The sequence below is a fragment of the Glycine max genome, chromosome 1 (genome assembly GCF_000004515.6).
Source record: "Glycine max cultivar Williams 82 chromosome 1, Glycine_max_v4.0, whole genome shotgun sequence".
Taxonomy (NCBI): Eukaryota; Viridiplantae; Streptophyta; class Magnoliopsida; order Fabales; family Fabaceae; genus Glycine; species Glycine max.
The window spans coordinates 25,457,521-25,476,753 of record NC_016088.4 but is presented as its reverse complement, the minus strand read 5'-3'; the positions used below and the strand labels follow the sequence as shown (position 1 = coordinate 25,476,753).

The 19,233-nt window shown below is 43.3% G+C and overlaps 1 pseudogene; it reads left to right on the top strand.

Annotated features, from left to right (window-relative positions):
- Positions 1-17,292, top strand: part of LOC106799633 (UDP-glycosyltransferase 83A1-like) — a 50,492-nt pseudogene extending 33,200 nt beyond the window's left edge.
- The last annotated feature ends 1,941 nt before the right edge of the window (positions 17,293-19,233 follow it).

Genomic DNA, 19,233 nt, shown 5'->3' with positions numbered 1-19,233 from the left:
CGTGTCAGGATGGCATACACCAGCTGACACTTCGGCAGAGGGAGGTCGGAATTATGATCGCTGGGCAGGATGTTGCTGAGCAGCAACGTCATCCAAGTCTGGGTCAAGGTAGTCATGTTGGTGGGCATGATCCGCACCTGTCTCCCGACAGCGGTCCGGGCAAAATCCTGACCTGGTATGCATAACAACTGAGCAATGGCCTCCTCATCAAATCCATCGGCCCGGTTCCTTCTCTGACCATATTCGCACTCCTGGCCCTCCACCAATACTAGCGGATATCCTAGGAACTGACTGAGGGCATCTGCATCAAAAGGAATCCACTGGCCCCTCACCGATGATTGTAGGTCCCGTACGCCCTCCTCTGTAGGCCAAGCATTGGCGTAAAACTCGAGAACTATATCTGGATCGAACTTGGCCATGGGAGTGACCAGCGACGTCCAACGTCGGCGAGCTATCTCCTCCTGGAAATCTGTGTACTTGTCGTCCCTGAGCTGGACGCGTCTCTCTCGGTGGAAGGACCATCCCTTGATGGCTTCGAAACGCTGCTGGTGCTCAGCGCTCCTGAAACGATGGCTATCGAACTCGGGAGCGGCACTAGTCCCTGATGCCGCAGCGTCTTTCCTAGATCTCTTTGAGGAAAGCTTCCTCGGGGCCATTTCCTGTGAAGACAAACCCTTGGAAAGTTAGTCTACAAGAAAACACTTATTTTAACACAAAAATGACATGCTAATCTTTCCGATTTAGAACAAAACTCGTGCACACATTTAATATAACACATTTATGAACATGCGTATGTGTAAAAAATATCCTACCATTTATGTCAACATATAAGGACATTTAAAACATCCTAGTTACCACACATATATATATTTTGAAAAGAATACACATTCCCGTGCTCAAGGTATTGTGTCAAAATTACACATATTCATATCCTAAATGTTTTGCTTATCACAAACCACCTACACACATTTGAAGTATTTTATTTAACATAAAAATTTTGTTGTTTCACCTATATACGCATTGGAAAGCTAATCTTCCACGCTACCTATATTCACACACATATATACATACCATTAAAAGGTATTTTCCATGCTACCTAGATGCAAAGTATCCCTCATGGGGCAGCCTAATTTTCATGCCTTTCCACTTTCAAAACCAAAATTTAGATTTTTAGGCATAAGTCATGCTTCCTTGCATTGAAGTTAAGAACTTGGATTCCTAAGCTTGGAATTGCATTTGGGCACCCATTTCGAATCCCCTATGCTGTCCCTATGTATATAAAACAGTCCCACAATCCCAATCTTACAAAATCATATTCATATGTCATTGGGGCATTTCACCGAGCACTTGGTGGGCGGATGTTTAGGTATGAATAGCAAGAGAATGAGGGCAATGTGGCGTGCCCCATTGCTTCAGAATACAACACAGGCCTAAGGCCATCCCCTACAACCCCTCAACTCAAACAAATCAAGCATGAAAACAACCTAAAACTGCCCCACAAATTTGAGCACATTCTCACAATTTAGAGCCCCAAAAGATGAACAAAATGCACCAATGGAAAGCTAAAATCTCAAGGATTAAATACTTACTTGTTGGAGTGAGTAGGAATACAAAAAATGAAAGCTAAATGCAACCAAATGTGGCTTGGAGGAGCAAAAACCGTGAGCTCTCTCCTTTTGAATGAGGGGGGGGGGATTTTTTGGGTGCAGAAAACGTTCCCCTCCCTTGTTTTTTATAATCTGGTGCAAGGGTTGCTCGCCCAGGTGAGCTAACCTGCCAATTTCTTTTTTAGGGGAAACATAACCATGGCCCCTCTACAGGTTAGCGTTCGCCTACTCGAACCTACCTATGTTAGATCAGGCATCCATTACTTATTTTAAACAAACAATAGTAATAATTACTGTGAATTCAAAGGATACTGGGCTGCCTTGCAGCGACGTTTTCTGCTTGTCCAGCGTCGGGAAGGGACGGCGATCTGTTGGTCGTGACCCTATCCTCCATTTGCATTTGTCCCTAAGTACTTGAAAGTAGGAAACAAACAATGCACGACAAATCGTGACCGGGTCGTCGTCTTACCTTGGTTAATTTCTGCCGTCAACTTTGTCTCGACTTCTGACCGTGGCCTAAGACGATTCTGCCCCTGTTATCACAAAATATTCATGTGTATGTGCATGCATGAATGTTTTCAATGCAATGATCTTCTTAGAGAAAGCTGGTTAGATTCAGTTTTAATTAAGCGCTTGGGGCACCCCATGAACTGAGCGAAAAAGGCTCAGGTTATTACAAACTAACACAAGGTTTAAAACCAAAGTGAGGACTGAAGCCTCAACCCATCTTCTCTTCTTTTAAAGGAACGTGACGAGACAATTACAACGGATGGGAATCCCTGGAGGAAACCAAGAAGAACAAAAAACTCAGTAATAAAAGAACATGCAGTGGTTCCCTCAATTGCCCCAGACTTCAAGCGTAATATCGCTTAACGACATCGGAGTTCACGGGCGAGGGTAGTTCCTCGCCATCCATGATGATGAGTACCAGAGCACCCCCAAAAAAAGCTCTTTTCACAACGAAAGGTCCTTCGTAATTCGGGGCCCACTTCCCTCGATTATCCTTAACAGCGCGGGATATCTTTTTCAGCACAAGGTCCCCCTCGTTGAACTTGCGCGAGCGTACCTTCTTGTTGAACGCGTTCTTTATCCTTTGTTGATACAGGCACCCATGGCTCATGGCCGTCAAACGCTTACCTTCAATAAGGTTGAGTTGGTCGTAGCGTGTTTGAGCCCACTCTGACTCTTCTAGGTCTGATTCCGCTAGTATCTTCTGGGAAGGGACCTCTACCTCAAATAGGAGTACCGCTTCCATCCCATAAACCAAGGAATATGGCGTTGCCCCAGTAGAAGTTCGTACCGAGGTTCTATATCTGTGCAGGGCGAAAGGCAGCATCTCATGCCAATCTTTGTATGACACCATCATCTTCTGAATAATCTTCTTAATATTTTTATTTGCAGCCTCTACAGCCCCATTCATCTTTGGCCAATAAGGGGTATAGTTATGATGCTGGATCTTGAAATCCCCGCACATTTCCTGCATCATTTTGTTGTTCAGATTGGTGCCATTTTTAGTAATGATCTTCCTAGGGAGTCCATATCGACAAATCAGTTCCCTCTTTATGAATCTGACCACCACACTTCTCGTGACATTGGTATAAGAAGCCACTTCGACCCATTTGGTGAAGTAATCTATCGCCACAAGAATGAAGCGATGACCATTCGAAGCTTTGGGTTCGATGGCCCCAATGACATCTATCCCCCACATGGAAAAAGGCCAAGGGGCGGACATAACGTTCAGAGGATGTGGCGGAACATTAACATTGTCCGCGTATGCTTGACATTTATGACATTTTCTTACATGGGCGCAACAATCGCTTTCCATAGTGTGCCAATAGTAACCGGCTCTAAGGATCTTCTTGGCCATAGCATGCCCATTGGCATGTGTCCCAAATGAACCCCCGTGGATTTCCTCAATCATGTAGTTCGCCTCTTTGGCATCTACGCATCGTAGGAGGGTCATGTCGTGGTTCCGTTTGTACAGGATGATACCACTCACAAAGAAACCAGTAGCCAATCTCCTTAACGTTCTTTTGTCATTGTCGGAAATCCCTGGTGGATATTCTTTGTTCTCAATATATTGTTTGATGTCGAAGTACCACGGTTTCCCATCTCGCTCTTCCTCTATCGCACAACAATGTGCTGGCTTGCCCCGAGATCTGAATTCGATGTACGACAGATCCCCGTGTGGGGCAAGTTGAAACATGGATGCCAGGGTGGCCAATGCATCGGCCATTTGGTTCTCTTCCCGAGGTATGTGGTGGAAAGAAATGTCGTCAAAGAATTCGGCTAACTTCAAGATGTGAGTTTGATAGAGTATCAACTTCGGATCCCTAGTTTCCCATTCTCCTCTCAACTGGCGTATTACCAAAGCCGAGTCTCCATACACTTTGAGTAGTTTTACATCAAAATCAATGGTCGCTTGAATCCCAAGGGTGCACGCTTCATATTCGGCCATATTGTTGGTACAATCGAAACATAGCCTGGCCATGAAAGGAATACACTGATCATCCGGGGATACAAGGACTGCCCCTACTCCATGGCCCAAAGCATTAGATGCCCCATCGAAGCAAACAATCCATTTGTCTATGTCCTCGTGCGTCCGCTTCTCTTCGAACAGGGCCATGATATCTTCATCCGGGAACTCATGGTGCATCGACCGATAATCCTGGAGGGGTTGCTGGGCCAAATAATTTGCCAAGGCGCTTCCCTTTATCGCCATTTGGGTGACGTACACAATATCGAATTCAGATAGTAGTACCTGCCACCTAGCGATTCGTCCCGTGAGAGCCGGTTTCTCAAAGATGTATTTCACGGGATCCATTTTGGAAATAAGCCACGTGGTATCACTGAGCATGTACTGCCTAAGACGATGTGACGCCCATACCAGGGCGCAACACGTCCTTTCTAGCATTGAGTAATTCATCTCACATGCGGTAAACTTCTTGCTTAGATAGTAAATGGCTTGTTCCTTTTTCCCAGAGTCATCGTGCTGACCCAACACGCACCCCATAGACTCGTCTAACACAGTCATGTACAGGAAAATAGGTCTTCCTGTTACTGGTGGCATGAGCACCGGGGGGTTTGCGAGGCTCTGTTTGATCTTCTCGAAGGCATCTTGGCAGTTGCTGTTCCACAGGACCGCCTGGTTCTTACGTAATAGCTTGAAAATAGGCTCACATGTAGGGGTGAGTTGCGAGATAAATCTCGCGATGTAATTCAACCTGCCCAAGAAATCTCGAACCTGCTTCTCCGTGTGTGGTTCCAGCATTTCAAGAATGGCCTTCACTTTCTCGGGATCAATCTCTATCCCTTTCTGACTTACGATAAATCCCAGCAACTTCCCCGACTTTACCCCGAAGGTGCACTTGGTTGGGTTTAGCTTCAGTTGGTATTTCCGCAACCTTCCAAATAGCTTACGCAGATTGATGAGGTGTTCATCCTCAGTCCGAGATTTGGCAATCATGTCATCTACATAGACCTCTATCTCCTTATGCATCATGTCATGGAACAACGCTACCATGGCACACTGATAGATTGCCCCAGCATTTTTCAGCCCGAAGGCCATCACTTTGTAGCAGAACGTCCCCCATAGGGTGACGAAAGTAGTCTTCTCCACATCTTCGAGTGCCATCTTTATCTGATTATACCCCAAGAAACCATCCATAAACGAGAAAAGGGCGAACTTGGTTGTATTATCTACCAGTATATCAATGTGTGGCAGGGGAAAATTGTCCTTAGGACTGGCTCGATTTAAGTCCCGATAGTCTACACACATTCGCACCTTGCCATCCTTTTTTGGGACCGGGACAATGTTGGCCACCCACTCCGGGTATCGAGCTACAACCAAGAAACCCACATCGAACTGCTTTCTCACTTCTTCTTTGATTTTTAAAGACATCTCGGGTCTCATCCTTCGTAGCTTTTGCTTAACTGGGGAAGACCCAGGATTCAATGGCAACTTATGCTGCACAATGTCGGAGTCTAGACCGGGCATGTCTTGGTATGACCATGTAAAGACGTATTGATATTCTTCAAGAAGGGTTATCAAGCCTTGGCGGATAGGTGTGGTCATACCGATTCCTACTTTTACTTCTTTCTTTCCCTCTCCGGTCCCTAAGTTTACCTGTTTGGTTTCCTCTTGGTGAGGCTTCATTTCGCGTTCTTCCTGAGCGATCAACCTCTCCAACTCTGGTGAAAGGATGTCCTCTTCCTCTTCTTCATTCATCGTTTGGCTTACATCTCGGTTGAAATCTATTGTCAAACCCTCGTTGTTAGGATCCTCAAAGAATCGACCCTCGTATCTATACCAATCAAGACAAAAGAAACAAAAACATGCAAAATGATATGAGAAAAGGTGGAACTGCAAGAATAGATGAAACAAGATCTCTTTGTTTATTTAATAAGGTTGGTTTCACAAAACAAAAGAGAAAGGAAACTATAGCCTCTAATTACATTGAATCAGTGGTATAGACCTCTGACTGGCTTATCACGCGCCAGTTCCCCACTTGGGAATCGGGATGGCATGGCCGCACGAAATTCGGCGGGTCTTGAGGGCACTCCTCTCCTATTGCTGCCACCTCTTCCTCGAACATTATTCTGGCACTGGTGAAACACTGGCTAACATGGCCGGGCCATGCCCTATCCGCCCAGAGTCTTGACGGTGCATTCCTCCTTCCCGACATCCCGGGTTCATACCCCAACCCATATTTGTACGGGTTTCCCCTAATATTGACCACGTCGGCATTCCCAAGGCCATCCTTGCCCAGACCCATTCCGGGCTCATTACCGTGCTTGAGCATCACCTGTGCCACCATTATGGCCGCATTAGAGAGAGAAGGTAGCAACGGGCTCGTTTCCACAAAGGCACAACTCACCACCTCGAAGGATTGGAAAGTTGTTTCCAATGATTCTTCCGCTGCTTCTACATATGGTGCGGAGGAGGGGCAGCTCACTAACATATCCTCTTTGCCTGACACTATCACCAAAAGTCCACCAACCGCGAACTTCAATTTCTGGTGAAGCGTCGAAGGGTCCACTCCCAGCGCATGAATCAAAGGTCTCCCCAAGAGGCAGCTGTAGGCGGGATTTATGTCCATCACTTGAAAAACCACATTGCAAGTGTGAGGGCCTATCTGAATGGGGATGTCGATTTCCCCCATCACTTCCCGCCGACTTCCGTCAAAGGCTCGTACCACCATCGAACTGGGTTTTAGACGCGACGCACTAAAAGGAAGCTTCTCCAAGGTGGTCTTTGGCATCACATTTAAACTTGAACCATTGTCGATGAGTACTTTAGCGACGACATGGTCCATACATCTGACTGACACATGTAGAGCCTTGTTGTGCCCTCTCCCCTCAATGGGAATCTCTTCTTCCGCAAACACGATATAATTATTGGTGGTTATATGATTAACAATGCCTTCAAAACCCTCAACTGAGATGTCGTGTGCTACGTGGGCTTCGTTGAGGACCTTCATCAATAGTGCACGATGAGGCTCAGAGTTTATGAGCAGTTCGAGCAAAGAGATCCTTGCCGGAGTTTTATTCAGTTGCTCAACTACTTTAAACTCGCTTTGTTGGATGAGACGAAGGAACTCATGAGCCTCTTCCAAAGTCACTGCCTTTCCTTGAAGACCTTCTTTCTTTTCAGCTCCTTTTACCACCGGAGGATCCACTTCTTTTGAGGGGGTGGCTACGTCTGTGGGCTCTTGGATCATGGGCGCCTTCCCCTTGGAGGATAATTCCGCCGAGTGAGGGGGAGCGAACACCCGGCCACTGCGGGTTACGCCACTAAGGCCGGTGATGTTGGTCACCTTGGCTGACAAAGAGTCAACTTCGGTTACAACTCTTTCTCCAAAAGCGGGAGGAGTATGCTTCCACGGAATGGCCTTATTGCTTTGATATGCAAACGGTGTTGGCTTGGGTGCTGTCGGGGGGTACATGGGCCTGGAGCCGGTCCCTTTCCTAGTGAAACATATTACTAGGGCTTTAGGGGTTGAGGGAACCTTCTTTTCTTCTGACTGCATGCAAATATGTGGTTCTTCCCTACCTCCTTTGGATACTTCGAGCTGCCCCCAGTCCATGAGTCGTTGAAGCAATTCTTCCACCGCGGGACAGGTTTCCATGTCGTGTGACTCCCCGAGATGAAACAAACATTCATCCCTTTCGTCTCCGCCACGAGAGACCATGCATGCCGCTTGCAGCGATTGGTAGATGAAGCGTCTAGACGTAGCCACATCTTCTAATCTCTTTTCCCCTGACGGCCCATGCTCTTCGATGGCGTTTACGCTAGCCCCTCCATGACTGGCTAGTGGGTTGGTTTTAACGTTGGGGCCCTCCTCTTGGAATAATAGCCGGCTGGCATTTATTAGGTGTTGCACCTTATATTTGAACGGCAGGCATGAGTCAATGTTGTGTCTGGGAGCTCCACTATGGTATGCACACTTGGCATCCGAGTTGTACCACTTGGGGTATGGTGGCTGGAAGACCTTCCCGGGTATGGCCACCACCAAATGATTTTCCAATAATGAAGGCCACAACTCGGAGTATGCCATGGGAATAGGAGAGAAATCATCTCTCGGGGGTGGGCGCCGTGCATTATTATAGCTCGCGCCAGGAGTTGTATTATTGGTTGGCCGGGGAGTGGCTGGAGTTGTGTGTTGGGCAGGCATTCTTTCTGTTGCGGGAGGTCCTTTCACTTGTGTTGGGAGGGAGCTCCCGGCTCAGATTGAAAAGTTCGGGGGGTTGTGCTGGTATGAGTTTTGGACATTTTGGGGCGCTTTCATCCATGTTGGGGCGGTGGTGACCGTGTGGGTATCTCCTTCCTTTTTCCTCGTGCCCACACTGGGGCTCTTCTGTTGTTGTTTGGGGCCACGTTTGAGGCATATTCAAACTTGCCTTTTCTCAGTCCGGACTCGGTTCTTTCTCCGACGAAGACGAGGTCAGCAAAGTTAGCTGGCATGTATCCTATCAGCTTTTCATAGTAGAACGTAGGCAACGTATCTACCATAATTGTGATCATCTCCCTCTCAGTCATGGGCGGGACGACTTGGGCTGCGAGATCTCTCCACCTTTGGGCATATTCTTTAATGGACTCATGTTCTCGCTTGGTCATGCTCTGAAGCTGGTTCCGATCAGGAGCCATATCCGTGTTGTATTGGTACTGCCTAATGAAGGCAGTTGCCAAGTCTTTCCATGACCGGATCTGAGAAGCTTCCAGATTGGTATACCATGCCACTGCTACTCCGGCTAAGCTGTCTTGAAAGAAATGCATCAACAGTTTTTCGTCCGTAGAATATGCTCATATTCTTCGGCAATACATCCGAAGATGATTTTTGGACATGTCGTCCCCTTGTATTTATCAAAATCTGGTACTTTAAACTTGGGAGGGATGACGATGTCAGGTACCAGACACAGATCCGCTAAATCCGAGAACGGGTAGTTGCCGAGGCCTTCTACCGCTCTCAGCCTCTCTTCAAGTAAATCAACCTTTCTTTTATCTTTTGCAAAGGGAACAGATTCTTTAACGGGTGCGAGTGGAGACGGGACATGGCAGACTATGTTTGGTTGGGGCAATTTATGGGGGGCCGGATCTTTGAGGGGAAGTAGGGGGCCTAGATAGGCATCTCCTTCTTCATCTTCTTGCAGGGGATAGTCGACATAAGGAGGGAGTTGCCCCTCGAAGGTAGGGGCTTGGCTCAAATCGTCCGGAGTAGTATGGGGAGTGAAGTCCGGAGGCAAACCATAAGGGTAGGCTTGAGGACTATACCTCCGACCTAACACCGTCGTGTTTCTGTCTCGGCCCAAGTTTATTGCGGGCTGTAGCACCGGTTCCGCTTCCCTAGCTGTATTGGAGGCGGCCGCCGTGGCATTATCTTCTATAGTTTTCTGAAGCTTTAGCATGGCCTCCGTGATGGAAGCCATTTGATCTTTTAAGGCCGATAGGTCGGCCTTCATCTGTTCTTGCACTCCCTCTTCATTATCTATTTTTCTGGATCGAGTGTTATAGGGGTGCCTTTGCGCTTTCTTAGTTATGGTGAGTTCCCTAAAGAAACAAACAATGGTGAGTATGCCACCAAAACATGAATATGCTAATGAATGATCAGAGCACTTGGATCAACCTCAAGGCCCCTTTTTAGATAACATGATGAGTTTCAGAACTTCTCGTTTTATAAAAAGGAACAAAGCTTTTATCTTGCCAAGTTCATACAAAAGTGTTACAACAAAACCTAACGGTTTCTAATTATATGGGCCATCAAATCTATCATGTGTTGACAGTAATTGATTAGCCTGTGAATTTCCTCAGGGGCTGAACACACTTCAGTGATGGCCTTTGCTTTGGCTAGTAGTCGCGGGAGGTCTTGACTTCCATTTAAGGTCAAGGCGAACCTATCCATCCACATGGTCGCTTCTTGATGCAATGCATCAATCACCCTCCCTCTTGCTTCCTTTTCGGCGTACGCTTGTGCGAAATCCTCCACTAGCTTTTGTTCATGAGTCACAGACTGGTTTAACTCTTCCTTGTACTGCCCTATGATGGCTAGCATGCTTCGCTCCGTGGCTTCCAAGTGTTGAGCCAAACTCCTCTTGGATCTTGAGCAAGTAGCTAATTCTTCCTTTAAGATCATGCCATGTACCCGTGACTGGTCTGTTTCCTCTCTCCGGAGCTGGAGCTCATTATTTCTACCCCACAAAGCTCCTCGGAATTTATCTCGACCATGTTCTTCCTTGCGGGCCCTCTTGGTTTCTTGTTCAAGGGCTCTTGCAGTGGCCGCGTTTTCCTCTCGTAACTCGGTGCACTCTTTCCGGATGTTCGTAGCGGCTGACTTGAATTTTTCTTTGGCGAGTCTTGCCTTCCCTACCTCTAATTTTAGAGCTTGGATTTCTTCATCCTCTTCCGGAGCTTCGAAGTTCTCCTCATTGACAACTTTCAACTTGGAGAGCCAATCTAACCCTCGCGTATGAACTTTTAGCCATTCATGATAACCACCGATGATGCCATTACGGATGCCCCTAAGTTCTTTATCTTTCCTCAACGGACTTCTCCACGCCTTGTGGACTCTTTGTACAACCTTGAGACTTTGCGCGCCGAAATCTCTCACAAGGAAAGGCGAGAGGCTCTCTTCCGTTGGTGCTCCCCTCATGGGGTACCCTAGCTGTCTTATGGCAAGTGTGGGATTATAGTTAATACAACCCCTCGTCCCTATCAACGGGACGTTAGGGTAGTCCCCACATGAGAAAAGAACTCCCTCATTTCCTTCCTTCCATCGAGGAAACCAATTGATTGTGCTGCCTCCTATTCCAGCCAAGTGTTGGTCCCAATTGACTCTTCTCTTTACGACGCACGAGTGATAACTTTGAAGCGGACACGGGTGTCTTATGTCTTGTTGGAATAGGTGCGAAACCAACCACACACAGAGAGCGGGTAAGCAGTTGACGATCCGTGCGCTGTTCTTCTCGCACCTTCGGTCAAATGTATCAAATAAGTCTGCCAAGATAGCCACCACTGGGCTTTCCTTGCTATGGTGATATGCAAGGAAAGCATCAATTGCGGCTAGGTCCACCAAACCGTCCACGTTCGGAAAGAGGACAACCCCAAAGATTAGCAAAGCTAGTATATCCGCAAACGGAACCCACTTTTCTTGACTTGTCATATCCCTTGCCTTGCCTTCCAAGTATTTCTGCGGTAGGCCCACTACGCCGTTTCGAGTTTGCTTCATGCGATCCAACTCTCTTGCCGAATCTCCGACCACAGCTGCATTCTTACTCAAGGAGGGAAGAAGCCTGGAGAAAAGATACGGTTTTCTTCCCCCAAGAAGGCATCCTAATATCTCCTCAAACTCTTCAACAGTCGATACCATTTGGAAGTCCCCAAATGTGAAGCATCTCAACGGCTGGTCATAGTATTGGGCGAGGGATACAACAGCTTCCGTAAATACCTCCGTTGCGGTCAATTCCAAAATCTTTCCGTACACTTTGCGGAAGGCTTGCCTTTGGAGGGGTCCCATCAACCGTCCCAACTCCTTAAGGCTGGTGACATCTAGACCCTTAATCTTGACTTGATAAAATCTTTTTCCGTTTTGATTTGTCCCCATCATTTACCTAAAAAAGGGGTGGATCAAGACTCCGATATGAATGATGCAATGCGTATGCATGAAACGGAAAGAAAACAAAACAAAGGGGTAATTTACATATACGAGACCAAGAAGATCCATCTTTTTAATACTATGTTTTAGGCATTATGGCGCCTCAACGTATGTATTAAAAAGTGACGTATTACTCTAGAGAAACAAAATATCACTAGCAAAACTATAATTTATGTGCTATTCGTAGAAGAATGCATGAGAACAAATGGCACGGAGCGTGTTTGCTCTATGCCCCTATTTGGGAACCTATAGGACAATATCTAGGGGTCTCTAATAACTACTCCCAACGATTCATAACTCACATGGCTATTTTCTAGAGGTATCATCACTCAAGATAATAATATTGTGGCGGTATGGAATACCAGCGACAACACATTATAAAGAGAGAAAGCTCTAGACGAGGTTTCACTATTGTCAAGCAAGTCGGAGACCTAGCATGACCATAGATTCACCTCCACTCCTTAGATTCCTATGAACCCGGGTATAGGGCCACTTTTTTACTCAAACCCGTGGGTGCTTAGAATGTAGTGTAAAAATGTGGAATAGACAACAATTATTACATTTTACACAGTTCAACAAATGCACACACAAAGTTTCACAATTCCACAATTCCTTAAAACAGGCCTAACTCATAAAAAACAGTCCCCAGTGGAGTCACCAACTGTCGCAACATGCCCTTTTGCGGGCGAGTGAGGTGAAGCTCACGGGTGCGCTTTCCAAAGGAGGAAAATGCGCGGAGTCGCCACCAATGTTTATTTTTGGAAAACATCGGAAAAACCGAAGGAAAACTGGTCAAAAAGAATATTCCAAGTTCGGGAGTTGTTTTTACGTTTGAGAAAGGTATTAGCACCTCTCACGTTTGTCTCAAAGGACAATAGCCTTATTTTTAGAATTGTGTGAAATTGTGTTACCTTAACTTTTATTTCTTTTTTTATTTTTGATGTCGACAAAAGCGGGGCTCTTGCTCCTACGTACCCTCCATTGAAGAGGAAATCAGACCTACGTAGTTCTTTTTAAGGATGAATCAAGTGATTCTTTTTACTTGGAAGACGATCATTTTAAGGCGTTGGACCTTAAAAATGATCCATTTACTTGGTAAGAAAAACTGAGATATTGAACTTTTCAAATCCTTTTTTTAGTGATTTTTTGTGGACGAGCTTGACTTTGCGGGTTGATTTTAGCCTTAGTTTCACTTTAGTTATTAGTCAATTCAATTAAGAAAGAGAAATCCCAAAGAGAAACGTCCGATTGATTTTTTCGCTTTATTTTACTAAAAGGTATTTTTTGATTATTATATTATTATTTTACCTGTTTTTTGATTTCCAACGTGGTTACGGCACGACCGAACGGTCGGATTTCATTTTAACAGAAATTAACGGATATTACAAATCAAATGATCGGTGGAAATTTATTTTATTTTTTGATTAGGCGAGAAATGACTTAAATAAATGACTGAAGCACGTTAAAAGGGGGTACGGAAAGTAAATGAAACAAGAATAAAAGTACACGAAACAAATGGGGACCACCACGGGTACATGGAATGAATTGAAAAGCTCGATTTGGGGTACTTACCGGTTGAAGACCGAAGAAAAACGAAGAACGAACGATGAATGTCGAAGAATGGTTGAAAATCTTCACGGAATCACCCACGGAAACATACGGGAACGTTACGAAAGCGCCTCGGCTTGGATTTCCTTCACGGAAACAATTTTCCTCAGCAATTTCAAGTGAATACGAAGTGCCAAGAAGGTTGAACCATTTTCTTCTTCACTCCTCCCCCTATTTATAGCAAAATAGGGGAGGAGCTTGCCACCCAGCTCGCCCAGCCGAGCCAGGTTGCTTCCTCCAGAAGCAACCGCCTTCTGGAGGAAGAATCTGGAAGGCCCAAGTGGGCCTGGTTTCTATTTGCACCCCTTTTTTGCTAAATACACCCCTCTTTACTTTTTTTGGTGATTCTTTTTCCGTAACGTTACGAAACTTTACAAATTTTGTAACGATACTTATTTTCTTTCCGTAAGGTTACGGAACCTTACGGATCATGCATTTACTCTTTTTTAGCTTTCGAAAAAGTTACGGAAACTCACGGATTGCGTAACAATACTTCCTTTTGGTTTCTGTCACATTACGGAATTTCACGGATTGCGTAACCACGCTTCCTTTTGATTTCCGGCACATCTCGGGACTTCACATATTGTGCAACAGAGGGTGCCATGTACCTCGAAGCGGTCAATCAAAGGTTGCATGCCATCAAGCAATAGTCCCCGGACGAAATTAGGGTATGACACATTGTTTTGTAGATGCATGTTCTAAATACATCAATATTGAAAAATGTAATAATAATTTTGGGTATGCAAGAATTTATAAGAGAGCAAGAAGGAATGCCACTTAATGAATAAAATATAGTAAAAACTTTCCTAAGATGGTTTGGTCATGTGAGAAGAAGACCAATAGAAGCAGTGGTAAAGAGTTAATTTGACAGAAGATAGCCTGATAATTATAGGTAGATGGAGAGAGGAAAACCAAGAAAATCTCCAAGTTAGAGACTATTAAGAAGGAAGACATTGGCATTGTTTGATCCATATAGCCGTCCTTACTTATTGTGATATAAAATATTAAAATTACAGTGGAAATGTGGTTCTAATTCCTTCTTGCTATTGAGTTTGTTTCATTAATCTGGGTAGCAATTGTTACAAGTAAAATTCATTTTGAACAACTAGATTCTTGCATACCATATGCATTATTATAAAAGAAGTAGGCTCATAAAGAAAACAGTTTCATATTCTTGAAATCTTTTGACAGACAGGCTTTCTATATTAGAGTTTCCATGCATTAATTTTATTTATTACTTACTTATTCTTTGCCTTTGTTTGCTTGGTGCCTCTGGTATATTATGGTTTGGTATATAAAATTAGCTTTTGATGTATATATATATATATATATATGCTCAAAATGGTTGGAGGTTAATTTACTCTAAAATCTAGCAATATTTGCATTAAATTTTTTATAAAAATATGTCAAATATCCTATGTGCTTCACACATCTCTTAAGATCATAGTAACCAAAGACTATGCCAAGTTATTGAAGTATGGTGACTCGCTTTACCGGTGCAAGTGTCTTAAGGTTGCTGCTCTTGGCAGCATGTGCATTGTGATCAAGAGGGTTGGCGCGAGTTTGGCTTATTTAGAACAGGTCAGACAACACATGGCTAGGCTTCCCTCTATTGATCCAAATATGAGTACTATTTTGATATGTGGATATCATAATGTTGGTAAGATCTGATGTAAGCTCCATTGGAGCTTGTAGGCCTAGGATCTTCTTCATCAATGGATTCCTTTGCTTCTTGGAAGATGAATGGCAGTGAAATGGAGAAGGAAGAGAGAGAGGAGACGCCACTTCAAGGAGAAGATGAGTCTAGAAGAAGCTCACCACCATAGGAGACCATGGATAAGAGCTTGGACGAAGAAGAAGATGAATCAAGGGAGAGGAAGAGAAGAGCACAAAATTTTGTGATCTAAAAGAGCTCTGAAATCTGAAGTTTAATATTCAAATGATCAAAGTTGAAAAAAATGCACACACATGACCTCTATTTATAGCCTAAGTATCACACAAAATTGGAGGGAAATTTGAATTTCAATTCAAATTTCACTTGAATTTGAAATTGAATTTGTGGAGCCAAAATTTCACTAATTATGATTAGTGAATTTTAGTTATGGTTCAGCCCACTAATCCAAGATCAATTCCAAAATTCTCCACTAAGTGTGCTTAGGTGTCCTGAGGCATGTAAAGCATGAAGGACATGAACAAAGTGTGACTATATGATGTGGCAATGGGGTGTAGTAAGAAAATGCTCACCTCCCCCTCTAGAATTTAATTGGATTGGGCTTTTACCAATTCAATTAAATTTATTTCCAACCACACACATCAAATATTCACTTAGTGCATGTGAAATTACAAAATTATCCCTAATACAAAAACTAGTCTAGGTGCCCTAAAATACAAAGGCTGAAAAATCCTATATTTCTAGGGTACCCTACCTACATTATGGAGCCCTAAATACAAGATCCAAAATTAATGAAACCTTAATCTAATATGTACAAAGATAAGTGGGCTCATACTTAGCCCATGGGCCAGAAATCTACCCTAAGGCTCATGAGAACCCTAGGGCCTTCTCTTGCATCTGGCCCAATCTTCTTGGAGTCTTCTATCCAATGCCCTTGGGGGGTAGGATTGCATCAAGATCTCATTTATTAACAAGATTACAAGAGCTGATGTGGATGTGCATCCCTATGCTTTCACTACCAAGTCTTTCTTTGTGGGTCATACTAATTGTAAATACCTGAGGTACCAAGTAATTGATACGCCAAGGATTTTGGACAGGCCTTTTGAAGATTGTAATATTATTGAGATGTGTAGTATCACTACTCTAGCACATTTGAGAGCTGCAATCTTGTTTATCTTGGACGTTTTTGGATCTTGTGGTTACAGTATTGCTTAGTAGGCAGTGCTGTTTTGCAACATTAAGTCTTTGTTTATGAAAAAGCCATTGATTATAGTATGCAACAAGACTGACTTGCAGCCACTGGAGGGGATATCAAAGGAAGACATGAAGTTGGTCAATGAGATGAAAAGAGGGTTTTAGAAGCTAAAGCTAAGCTAAGCTAACCTAAGCACTGTAATAATGTAATCAATTACTGAATTTCCAATTTGTGCTTGAGTGAAACTGGAACTTAATTTTATTTTACTTTTTTTTTTAATTTGATGCATAATAAATGAGGGAAATTGGAACTTGGGTTTTGCACTTTCAATTGTCATTTCTTTATACTTGTTATTATTAAGAACTTGGATAGGATTGATGTGAAACGAGATTTTGTTGCAAGTTTGTGGGCCTTGTAACTGCTCTTTCCGTTTTGTGTGCAGTTCAAGTTTGAAAGCAGTTCAACTTTTGTTCTTCAAAAGAAAATTATCCTTTTGTTTTACTTTTTCTCTTTCTTGTGTTTGTATAATTGCACTTGTTAATTGAATGCTTGAATTTTGATATTCTCATGTCCAATTAATTGAGGGTCTTTTGGTTGTGATGATATCATTTGGTTGTTACATTAGTATGTCACTACTACCTTCACTTGTTTTTATGTTAAAAAATTATCCATAATGGTCATATACACCTAGAGAGAGAAAGACAAAGAAGAGAAAAGTGTTTTGGACTTCAGCTTAAGTGGATAAATCCAAGAGTGATGTAGGCCAGGGGTAGGACCCCGCAAGTTACTAAAATTTAGTTCAAGAGTCTCAGTATAATTAATTAATTAGTTAGTTATGGTGAACACTTGTTGTCCCATTGAGTTGGAGCATAGGACACTGAATCAAGTGCAGTTCACTCAAGCAAGGGTACATGCATAACTTCTACCTCCACTATTATTTCCAAATTATTTAGGTTGTACATTTGCTTTGGAGGCTTAATTTGTTAATATTTACCTATGATTATTGATAATCTGTGTTGTTTCTTGCAGGAAGTAGTTGCAGAGGTGGTTCAAAAGACTTAGTTGTTTGTTGTATCGATAATTTTCTCAAATAGCTCCCAATTGCTAGCTATTCCTTTTGTAGTAATTATATCTAATTAAGTTTATTAATTTTGTTTTTCATTTGTGAATTTCATGGACACAGACACAATTTTCCTACAGTTTATAACACAGGTTTAGCTTCTTTTCTAGCAAGAAAAAAGATCATGTATTTCATTTTTGGGGTCTTCTTTTCTGATTTAGAGGAGATCATCACTGATTTTCGAGATTAGGTAGAAACTTATATTGTTAGAAATTACATATATGTTTGTGGTGTGGGCAACCATATATTCTTATTCAGTTGTGTGTGAGGTTCCATGCCATGCCATTATGAACCAAAGACTTAGTTGTTTGTTGTATGGGCAATTTTTGACGCCTTTGGAGCCCATAAAGAAACTCGCTTACCAGAATGACCCTTTCATCATGGCAGAACAAGCTAAACAGGCATTTTATGTTCAAGACCCTTGTGATGAAAGATGGTCAGTGGTTCTACACGGAAAAACAATTGGTGTTAATGTTGAAGATGATGATTCATACATTCATACTTATGTTACTCCTTTGTCAACACAAATGTGGCCTAACATCGTTGGAGAAGAAGAAGCTGGCAACGTTCATGCTAATCGTAATGATCATGATGAAGGAGAATTAATTAACATCATCTAATGTAATTTTCTTATTACGTATTTCATTTCAGTCCATTCATTTACATAAGTTATTCAGTTTTGTGATAATATTAATTAACTAATGTTTTTTTCTTTACAAGCAAATGGCTACACCACCCAGCTCTCCTCCTCCTCCTCCTCCTCCTACTGGTGCAACATCACAGTCGCCATCTACCCTGAAGCGGACAAGAAAAGCCACACGACTAAGACCATTAGCGACTAGACCAGTTGGGGCAGAGAGACCGATGGTCCATGTTGATCCTACGACCAGGGATGTCCCTGAAGCATATTTGGGGATCCTCGCTTGTGATAAGGTGGATGTCACATAAGAAACAAGTCCCTATTGCTCAGAAGGATTTGTTGTGGGAGGATATTAAGGTATTTTAGTTAAATCTTGCATTTTGTTGATTGACAATCAAATTGTAATTTAGTAACAATAGAATGTAATTTTCTATTTGTCATGCTGAATTTGATATCCCTGAAGCATCTAATCTAAGGACAAAAAAGAAAATACTTCAGACTGTGGGGGAGAGGTGGAGACAATTTAAGTCTGATTTGACGTCGAAATGGACACTTGCAGCTGACAAGGAAAGTGTCGACGACACTGTATGTGAAAAGCATGACATTAGCAAGGAGAAGTGGACCCAATTTTTTCAGACCTATAGAGACCCTTCGTGGGAGGTAAGTTTGTGATTTTCATTGCTATAAACTTTAAATTGTCTTACTGTTATACATTGTAATGATAACTTTCACTAATGTTTAATTTCCACAGGATGTGCGAAAAAAGGCACAAACCATCCAAAAACAAAACATTGCTCCTCACATGTTGTCTCACGGGGGTTATGAATATTTAGAAAACAAGTTGATGGATGAGAAGAGAAAGATAAAATTGGAGGAAACTACCATTGGATGACCAGAACACCCTGGTTGTGTGCGTGCTATTGGAGCCAGTGTCACAATCAAGCAATACTTCGGACCGGCTCCTAGGACCTCCCACACGTCTTCCTCCATGGCTCCTGAAGACCTGGAGCAGCTAACACAACAAATTAGGGACCAGCTGGAGGAGTCGATCACAAAAAAATGACTCGACAGCTAATGTTATCCTTCAGCCATATGCAGTCCCAATTTCAGTCGCAGATGCAATCACAGGGACTCGTATTGCCTCTTGAGCCTGAGGTTGGTCCTTCAACTACTCGTGTCAGCACAAAAGAGAGTTGTGTTGATCCCTCAGGGAACGATCTAGACACGGGTGACTTAGAAAAAT